Below are 10,802 nucleotides of genomic sequence, written 5' to 3'. Positions count from 1 at the left end.
ATTAGCATCCACTGTCACACTCGTGCGCATGGGAAGCCTAAATGACGGTAATTCCATGACAGACCAGAGGGTGGCGGAGTGTACTGATCCTTTCTCTGTGTATCCAGCAGGGGGAGTTAGCTCCCTTGTTGGAATGAGTTCTTTTGTAATTACGGAATGTTACATAACCCGAATCTATATAGATATCATATAAAAAGGTGATACCCCTCCTTTAGTGATACGGCGGTAAGAAATCCATCCATCCCACTATATCCTAACTACAGGGTCACAGGGGTCTGCTGGAGCCAATCCCAGCCAACACAGGGTGCAAGGCAGGAAACAAACCCCGGGCAGGGTGCCAGCCCACCACAGGGCACGCACACAACACACTAGGGACAATTTAGAATCGCCAATGCACCTAACCTGCATGTCTTTGGACTAGGAGAGGAAACCGGAGCACCCGGAGGAAACTCACGCAGACACGGGGAGAACATGCAAACTCCACGCAGGGAGTACCTGGAAAGCAAACCTCAGGTCTCCTTACCCACTGTGGTAAGAAATCCATCCATTTTCCAACCTGCTGAATCCAAACACAGGGTCCCGGGGGTTTGCTGGAGCCAATCCCAGCCAACACAGGGCATAAGGCAGGAACCAATCCCGGGCAGGGTGCCAACCCACCGCAGGGCACACACACAACACACCAAGCACACACTAGGGCCAATTTAGAATCGCCAATCCACCTAACCTGCATGTCTTTGGACTGTGGGAGGAAACCCACGCAGACACGGGGAGAACATTCAAACTCCACACAGGGAGGACCCGGGAAGCGAACGCAGGTCCCCAGGTCTCCCAACTGTGAGGCAGCAGCGCTACCCACTGCGCCACTGTGCCACCTGTGGTAAGAAATCACATAGGAGAAATAACAGCTCTGTTTAACTCTTTGATGGCTGAATATTTTTTCCAAAAAACTAAATTTTCTGAAAAACACACGGAGCAATGGTTTCACACATAAATCAACATAACACGTCTGTTGTTATGTGCTGTGGTTGCTGTTGGTGCATGTTCGGCATCTCTGGCAGCAGTGGCCACGCGGGAGCGCCTTGCTGGTCAGCAGGAATGCAGAGTGGGTCGGCTACCTCTTGTCATCATAAGTGGTGGTCCACCCAGGTGAACACTGCTGTAGGCGCATCAGCTACATGAAAGTGTTCAGCACCACGAGCAGCTGGAGACCGATCAGATGATGCTGGTACCTCACTTTTGTTTTCAATCTCCATCTCCATTAAACTCGGAGTCTGACAAGTAAGAGTCCTATTCAACGAAATTATGTAAAACATCCATGGAGTATTTTGCTTTGCACATTCGCTTTGGTTACTCGCCAGATGTTGATGCCATTTTAGAGGTTGTTTGCTGTTCATTATTCATGTACGCGTAGGGAATTGAGATTGAATGAACAAAGCTATGTAACTTTCCTTCTAGCAAAGAGAGTCGAACTAAAATCGAAGGGCGAGTTTTATCGCAGTTTACAGCAGATTACTGTCCTCCACTCCTGAATTTTGACAAAAGTCGACATCAGCCCTGAAAGAGTTAATGACGGTTTACACTGCATAACAGACGAAGGAAGCCAATGACAAGAACCCAGTTCAGGAGTGGGGGCCCGATGTGTAGAGTCTGCCATTTTCGTAGCCGCGTTGGAAGGATTTTCAGGATCGGATGACGTTTTCTTCCATCTGTCTGTCGGCTTCAAAGGTGTGCCGGGCAATGTGCCAAGGCTTTATACTCTTTCTTCATGTGCAGGCCCCCACTTCAGTGAATCATGCCATTCCAAACTAGGCAAAAGAGGATAGAGTTTCATTCTGAGTTTGACACACAGAAATAGAATACAATGGTCCTCAGTCTGACTGTCCTAGCAGTTCTTATATGGTGAACCCCTGTGCTAAATCAGGCTCTGTGTCAACTGTGCATGTGAGTAGAAAAAGGCAGATTTATAAAATATACTTGCACAAAGAACAAAGACATATTAAACTTATACACTTATTACATTCTGTTTCCATTGCAGACCGATTACGAGAAATTCTACCTGGGTCCAATGACTTAACTTTCCGGTTCTATCCCTGATGACGTTACTTCCGGCCCTTATGACCTCACTTCTGGTTTCCGGCCCTGATGGTGCCACTTCCTTTTCTGACCCATATGATCTCACTTCCAGTTCTGGATTCCGGCCGTGATGACCTCACTTTCCAGTTCCCGGCCCTGATGATGTCATTTCCGGTTCCAGCACTAATGATGTCACTTCCGGCCCTTATGACCTCACTTCCCATTCTGGCCCAGATGACCTCACTTCCCGTTCCGGCCCAGATGACCTCACTTTCCAGTTCCCGGCCCTTATGACCTCACTTCCCGTTCTTGGCCCTTATGACCTCACTTCCAGTTTCGGCCCTGATGATCTCACTTCCTCTGCTCTCCCTTGAAACCGCCATCTTTGCCTCCTTAAGTCAGTTCTGTTTTGGACTCATATCTGTACCCAATGCACTCCCAATTTAACTCTTTTCGCAGGCAGGAAAAATTATACGGGTGACTGCGCCAAACCTTATTGCGACTCAATTGTCTCATCTTTGACACAATTTATTTACTACTATTTTTTGGGCTTAATTTTAGTTATCTTGTCTGTTACAATTCAGAACCCTTAATTGCCTATTTTAGGTTTTAGCAGTGGGATTTAAGTTTTAATTGTTGCCTCTTTCCTTAATCAGACAGTTCATAATGAAAGGCAGATAACCAATAAACCAGCAGCTCCCCAGCTAACATGTATATGCTCCATGAAGTATCTGTGTTAAAAAAATGTTTAGAAATAAATGAGAGGGGAATCAGAAGGAGCATTAAGTGTAAATCTGTTCTGGTCCACAAAACACGTGCAGTATGTTCTCAGAGAAGGAAACTCTACAGTTTCTCTTGGGTGAATGAAAGCACTAACAAATCAAAGAGTTAAATACCAAGTTTCATTATCAGCTGCTGTTACCATTGCTGGATATCATGGTACTGTGAGTGGTGTGCAGAGTGGAGGCAGAACTTCTGTGTTTTTCCCAGTTGATTCTGGGGTCCATCAGGGGTCTGCTCTGCTCCTACTCTTTTCAGTGCTTGTATGGACTGGAAGTGTTGGGCAAGGTTATGAAGGTCCAGCAGCTGTGGGGCATCTGTGTGTAAAGAAAGATTCCCAGATCTTGACTTTGTTGATGATGCTGTGATCTTCACATAGTCAATGGAGGCTCTGATTGGGGCTCTCGAGAGACTGAGCATGGGGTCTGAGTGTCTGGGCTTGCGACGGTCCTGATAAAAAATCAAGATCCAGGTCTTTAATGACCTCTTGGGCACGGCCATCAGCAGTGTGTCTGTCTGTGGAGAGAGTGTCGACCTCGCTGACAGGTTTACTTACCTCAGTAGTTACATTCATGTCTCCAGTGACTCTTCCTATGAAGTCAGTAGACGGATTAGGAGAGCATGAGGGGTCATGAGGCCGCTGGAAAGGGGTGTGTGGCGCTCCCGATATCTCTGAAAAAGGACGAAGGTCCAAGTTTTTAGAGTCCTGGTGCTTCCTGTCTTGCTATACGGTTGTGAGACATGGACGTTATCCAGTGACCTGAGAAGAAGACTGGACTCCCTTCAGTGTCTCTTCGGAGAATCCTTGGGTATCGCTGGTTTGACTTTGTGTTGCTCATGGAGTCCCGAATGAGGCACATTACATGCATTGTAAGGGAGCATCAGTTATGGCACTATGACCATGTGGAATGATTACCCGAGAGTGACCCGGCTCGCAGGACCCTCATTGTTGAGGACCCAAGTGGCTGAACCAGGCCAAGGGGACTCCTACTTAGCACCTGGCTGGAGCACATAGATGGTTATGTCTGGGGAGTGGGACTGGAACGACATGTCTGCCAGGGGTGCCTACCAGGATCCCAAGCTGTTTCATCATGTGGTGGGTGCACCCTAACCTGACCTGATTATCACCAAGGACTGTAATCTATGTTAAAATGCAGACAGTTCTCAAAGTTCTCCCCCTGACTCTCCTCCTCCGTCTCATCCCCCTTGTCAACATGCCCCGTAAGTGCAGAATCATCTGAGAATTTCTACAAGTGACGTGTCCTGCTGTTATATTTATAGTCTGAGGTGTACAGAGTGAAGAGAGAAGGAGACAGGCCTGTTACCTGTGGTGCTGCAGACACAAACAACAGCAGATTACATAAATTAGGGGTCCTCAGTCACAGTCCTGGAGGGCCACAGTGGCTGTAGGTTTTCCTTCCAAATCACATCCTAATTAAAGCAAAACCAAAGAACTACTTATTGACTTTCGCCGCACCAAAGAGCCTCAATGTCCGGTCACTGTTCAAGGAGTGGATATAGAGGTGGTCCACAATAATGACAGATTGGACTGGACTCAGACTCTTTTTCCTCAGGAGACTGTGATCATTTATGACATCCTTCACATCTTCTACAACTCTGTGATGGCCAGTGTGGTGTGCTGGGCTGGTGACATCACTTTAAGAGAGGGCCACCAAATCAACAAGCTAAATAAAAGGGCAGACTCAGTTATGGGACACACTCTGGACCCTGAGAAGTTGTAGAGGAGGAGTGAATTAAAACAAAATGGAGAGAGTTAAAATGGAGCATGAAAAACATGAAAGTGCCAAAGTGGTTCTTCAGAGCGATGCCATCAGAACAACTTGGATGAGATCAGGCCATTCAGCCCAACAAAGCTCACAAGTCCTGTCTACTTAATTCTTTCAATATAACATCAAGTCGAGTCTTGGAGGTCCCTGAAGTCCTCCTGTCCACCACACTACTTGGTTGCTTATTCCAAGTGTCTTTAAGTGAAGAAAAACTTCCTAATGTTTGTGTGAAATGTCCCCTTAACAAGTCCCCAACTGTGTCCCTGTATTCTTGATGACCTCATTTTAAAGTCAGCGTCTCGATCCACTGGACTAATTCCCTTCATAATTTTAAATACTTCAGTCAGGTCTCCTCTTAAACTGTGAAGGCTCAGCTTTTTTAATCTTTCCTCATAACTCATCCCTTGTAGTCCTCTAATCAGACTAGTCGCTCTTCTCTGGACCTTCTCCAGTGCTGCTATGTCCTTTTTGTAGCCTGGAGACCAAAACTGCACCCAGTACTCCAGATGAGGCCTCACCAGTATGTTATAAAGACTGAGCAGAACCTCCTGTGACTTGCACTCCACACATCAAGGCGCTATATAACCTGACATTCTGTTAGCCTTCTTAATGGCCTCTGGACACTGTCGGGAAGATGATGGTGTCAAGTCCCCTAAGATTCCTAAGCCCTTTTCATAAGATGTACTTTTGATTTTTAGACCTCCCATTGCGTATTCAAACCTCACATTTTTACTTCCTACATGTAATCCTTTACATTTGCTGACATTACATTTCATCTGCCATAAATCTGCCAAAGTCTGTGTGCAGTCCAAGCACCACTTCATTTTGGGACGGGTTTTATTGCATATGAAGTTGGTTCTTTCTGTTTATAAAAAAGCTGAACACTAACCAGTTAACAAAACCCGTGTAATGATACAGCAGATTCTAAGTTATCTGCCAATCATCGTACCTTGGGTTTTATTGATAAGGGGAGATGAGACAGAGGAGACGAGTCGGGGGAGAACTTGGTTTCTTGGTACAAAGAGAATTGTCTGCACCTTAACATCAGCAAAACCAAGGAACTGCTTATTGACTTTCGCCTCACCAAAGAGCCTCAATGTCCAGTCACTATTCAAAGAGTGGATGAAGAGGTGGTCCATTCCTGCAACTACTTGGGGGGTCCACATTAACAACAAGCTGGACTGGTTTTGTAACACAAAGGAACAAGAGAAGAAAGATCACAGCAGGCCCATTGATCTTAGGAGGCTGTGTTCCTTTAATGTGGGAAGTGACATCCTTCAAATTTTCTACAACTCTGTGATGGTCAGTATGGTGTGGTGGGCTGGTAACATCAGTTTAAGAGAGGCCCACCAAATCAACAAGCTAAGTAAAAGAGTGGGCTCAGTTATGGGTTGCACTCTGACCCCTGGGAGGTCGTAGAAGAGGAGAGAATGAAAACAAAACTGAGTGCCATTATGAACAATGTTGCACACTGTTTCTGTGACACCATCATGGAGGAATTTCAGCCAATGAATTATTTAGCAGAAAGGTGTCAAGAAACAATACAAACCGCAGAGGATCCCGATGTTCTGAAACCAGGGCTACTGGTTGCATGTTGTGGCAGTCATGCTAATGAAATCTTATTCACAGCATAATGAGTTGAGAGTTAAAATGGAGTCTGAAAAACAAGACAAAGGTAAAAAAATAAAAAATAAAGATGCACACAGATACATAAAGATGCACACAGATACAGTCATATGAAAAAGTTTGGGAACCCCTCTTAATTCTTTGGGTTTTTGTTTCTCATTGGCTGAGCTTTCAAAGTAGCAACTTCCTTTTAATATCTGACATGCCTTATGGAAACAGTAGGATTTCAGCAGTGACATTAAGTTTATTTGATTAACAAAAAATATGCAATATGCATCATAACAAAATTAGACAGGTGCATAAATGTGGGCACCCCAGCAGAGATATGACATCAATACTTAGTTGAGCCTCCTTTTGTAAATCTAACAGCCTCTAGACGCTGTCCTCCTGTAGCCTCTGATGAGTGTCTGATTCTGGATGGAGGTATTTCTGACCATTCTTCATACAAAATCTCTCCAGTTCAGTTCAATTTGATGGACAGCCTGCTTCAAATCATCCCATAGATTTTCGATGATATTCAAGTCAGAGGACTGTGACGGCCATTCCAGAACATTGTACTTCTCCCTCTGCATGAATGCCTTTGTAGATTTCCAACTGTGTTTTGGGTCATTGTCTTGTTGGAATATCCACCCCCTGCGTAACTTCAACTTTGTGACTGATGCTTGAACATTATCCTAAAGAATTTGTTGATATTGGGTTGAATTCATCTGACCCTCGACTTTAACAAGGGCCCCAGTCCCTGAACTAGCCACACAGCCCCACAGCATGATGGAACCTCCACCAAATTTGACAGGAGGTAGAAGGTGTTTTTCTTGGAATGTGATGTTCTTCTTCCTCCACGCAAAGCGCTTTTTGTTATGACCAAATAAGTCTATTTTTGTCTCATCAGTACAAAGCACTTTGTTCCAAAATGTATCTGGCTTGTCTAAATGAGCATTGGCATACAACAAGTGACTCTGCTTGTGGCGTGAGTGCAGAAAGGGCTTCTTTCTCATCACCCTGCCATACAGATGTTCTTTGTTCAAATTGCATTGAATTGTAGAACGATGTACAGATACACCATCTGCAGCCAGATGTTCTTGCATGTCTTTGGAGGTGATCTGTGTGTTGTCTGTCACCATTCTCATAATCCTGCTCATATGCCGCTCCTGTATTTTTCTTGGCCTGCCAGACCTGCTGGGTTTAACAGCAACTGTGCCTGTGGCCTTCCATTTCCTGATTCCATTCCTTACAGTTGAAACTGACAGTTTAAACCTCTGAGATGGCTTTTTGTAGCCTTCCCCTAAACCAGGAGACTCAACAATCTTTATTTTCAGATCTTTTGAGAGTTGCTTTGAGGATCCCATGCTGTCACTCTTCAGAGGAGAGTCAAAGGGAAGGAAGCACAACTTGTAATTGACCCCCTTAAATACTTTTATATCTCATGATTGGACACACCGGTCTATGAAGTTCAAGGCTTAATGAGCTCATCCAACCAATTTGGTGTTGTAAGTAATCAGCATTGAGCAGTGACAGGCATTCAAATCAGCACAATGACAAGGGGACCCACATTTGTGCACCGCCAGTTTTTCACATTTGATTTAATTACATACAACTAAATACTGCGTCACTAAAAATATTTGTTCAGAAAACACCACAGTACTCAGATTCTATATAAATACGCAACATCATAAATTTTAATCTCTTGAGGATCACCATCCAAGCTCTTCCCAGATATGTGATACCACCCCAGGCAGAGAGGGGGAACTGACATCTAACTGTCTTGTCATTTTCTTCCTCCGCAGTTCTAAGAAACCGCCCAGTGAGGGCAACTGACTCCGCCCCTTTCAGTGCCTGTCCTACAAAAGGACGACTGCCTGGAAGGAGGAGGCGTCACTTAATAGGGAGATGCCCTGTGGGAAGGAGTTCAGCTACAGTCGACCCAATGACAGAGTCAGTTAGATAAGCAGCCCCCCTCTATTACTTTTTTACTATTCTTTACGTCATCGAGTGTTGTATTTTTTTGTTTGTGACACAAACTAAATGGGTAGTACTTTGTAGGCATCCTAAAATTTTACAGTTGCCACGATCTTCTCCCACTTGGACGGCCACACCTTGCATATTTCTTTCTTCTCTTGAGCTTCTCTAAAGTTTTAATTTCCCCTTGGGGACACATAAAGTCTATCTAGTTGAACTGAATGTCCTCTCAATATTTAAATCTCTGCACGACGGAAGATGATTAATGTACTGTATATAAATGTCGATTTAATTCTTCATACCAAGTGGGCCTTTGCAATTTCTGAACATGCGTAATAAGATGATGAGAAGCGACTCAGCATCAGCCCTCTTGCCTGCGTCTTTGTCTTCAGCCTTTTTCATTTAAAAGACCCCCCCCACCCTCCAGTTTATTTATGACCCTTGTGACCATGAGGAGAGCCAATGGCATTCATCTAATTGACGTCTTTTATGGCTTTTGTGTGCCTCGGATTGCTGTCCGCCTCTTTGTATGTGTGCTCACCTGTTGTAATGTGTTTTTATGGGCGCTGTGACTTTTGAAGAAGTTTCCTTCGCTTGGCAGTTCAATAAAAAAAAAATTTACAATAAAATCCACAGCTTTTTTTTTTTTTTTTACAAGCAAGCTTTTGTTTTGTTTTCTTGTTTTTGTGCTTGTTTTGATTTCTGTGGGACTTTTCAACTAAAACTTTTTCTTTTGTTTGTTCGATCCACCAGACAGTCTGCTTCGTGACTCACGCTAGACTTTAAAAGAGAGAGAAAAAAAAATAAATAAATAAAATAAAGAAGGTTTTATTTTATATTTCCTGCCAGCATGTGACGGCCGTGATGACAGGGCCTGAGTAATACTGCTCACATCATTCAGCCTCAGCCACCCACTTGGGACGTCGTCTCTGCTATTTACATCAGTAATGATGGACAATTTACCATTTCTGCAACAAGTGAAGCCGGCAGATGTGTCCTCAGGGTGCCCCGCTCCAGCTTTTCGCCTGCTCCGTCGGGCACTTCTGAAGCTGAGTGGCTGCAATGTGGAGGCTCGTCTTGCTAATTTAGAAGGAAAGTTTCCAGGGCTGGATTAAGACTTTTAGACCCTCTAAGCACTTAAAAGATTTTGGTGCCCCATATAGAGTATAGGAGCTGCACTCACTGTCAGTGAGCTACTGAACGGGGCAGCCAATATGACCAAAAATGATGATGTGAGCCTCAATGGTCCGTGTGGTACTTACCAGATTCTAATCCCAAGATTAATATACTATATATCATTAACCTCTATTATTACTATTTTATTATATATATATATATATATATATATATATATATATATATATATATATATATATATATATATATGTATATATATATATATATATATATATATATATATATATATGGTTGAAATAGTTTACTGTCAAATAAATGCAAAGAGTACACGACACGTGTTTCGCCCTCATTCTGGGCTCATCAGGTGTACAAACTCCACTGCACTCCCTTAGAGGCGATGCCCCTAACGTTTCACCACGGCGTGACCCTGTGTTTGGGTTCGGATGGATGGATGGATATATATATATATATATATATATATATATATATATATATATATATATATATATATATATATATTGTCACAGATTGCTGGGGCCCTTACCCAGCTGGGACGCCTGGAAGGACCGGAAGGTGGCCTTTATATCTTCCGGGTCATGAGGGGGCAACCGCCCTGGACTAGGACAAGACCACAGGAGAAGAGTAAAAAGGTTTTAACTTGTTGGGACCCGTGGCCACCGCCAGGGGGCGCTTTAATCCTCGTGGAACCCGGAAATAGTTACTTCTGCCACACTCGGCAAGATGGCGGAAGAACATGCCAGGGACGCCCGGAGTGCTTCCGGTGCAAAGGGCAGCACTTCCGCCAAACCAGGAAGTGCTGCCGGAAGGACGTCATCAGACACCTGGAGCACATCCGGGCGGGAATAAAAAGGGCCGCCTTCCTACAGTCGAGGAGTTTGAGTTGGGAGTGGGAGCAGGACAAAGCTCCTGGGAGGAGAAGAAAGGTGGCCAAGGACTGAGAGAGAGAGAGAGAGAGAAGTCTGAATAGAGTGCACTACGTTTGTGTTTGGGACTGTAATCCTCTGTTTATTTATGTTTAATAAACGTGTGAATTTTATAAAGCTGTGGTTTCCGACTGGTGGTGTCCGGGCAAGTCTCACTATATATATTGTGACAGATTGGGGGTGCTATCGCTCCCTTGAACCCTCGGACCAGACGCTAAACTCCAGATAAAAGTCCAAATAATCACTATATTATAATCATACAGTGCACAAAGCACCACCACCTCCACTATTCCAATAAACAATACAATAACCAATAAATCAATACAGTAGAGTCTTGCTTATCCGACATAAACGGGCCTGCAGAACGTCGGATAAGCGAAAATGTCGGATAATGGGAGGTGTTAAGAAAAAGCCTATTAAACGTCAAACTATGTTATAATTTTACACATTACGAGCCTAATACAGTGGAACCTCAGTTTACGAACATCTCTGAACACGT

Source organism: Erpetoichthys calabaricus, chromosome 3, assembly GCF_900747795.2.
Source record: "Erpetoichthys calabaricus chromosome 3, fErpCal1.3, whole genome shotgun sequence".
NCBI lineage: Eukaryota > Metazoa > Chordata > Cladistia > Polypteriformes > Polypteridae > Erpetoichthys > Erpetoichthys calabaricus.
The sequence above is the reverse complement of the archived record's forward strand: the minus strand, read 5'-3'. Positions refer to the sequence as shown.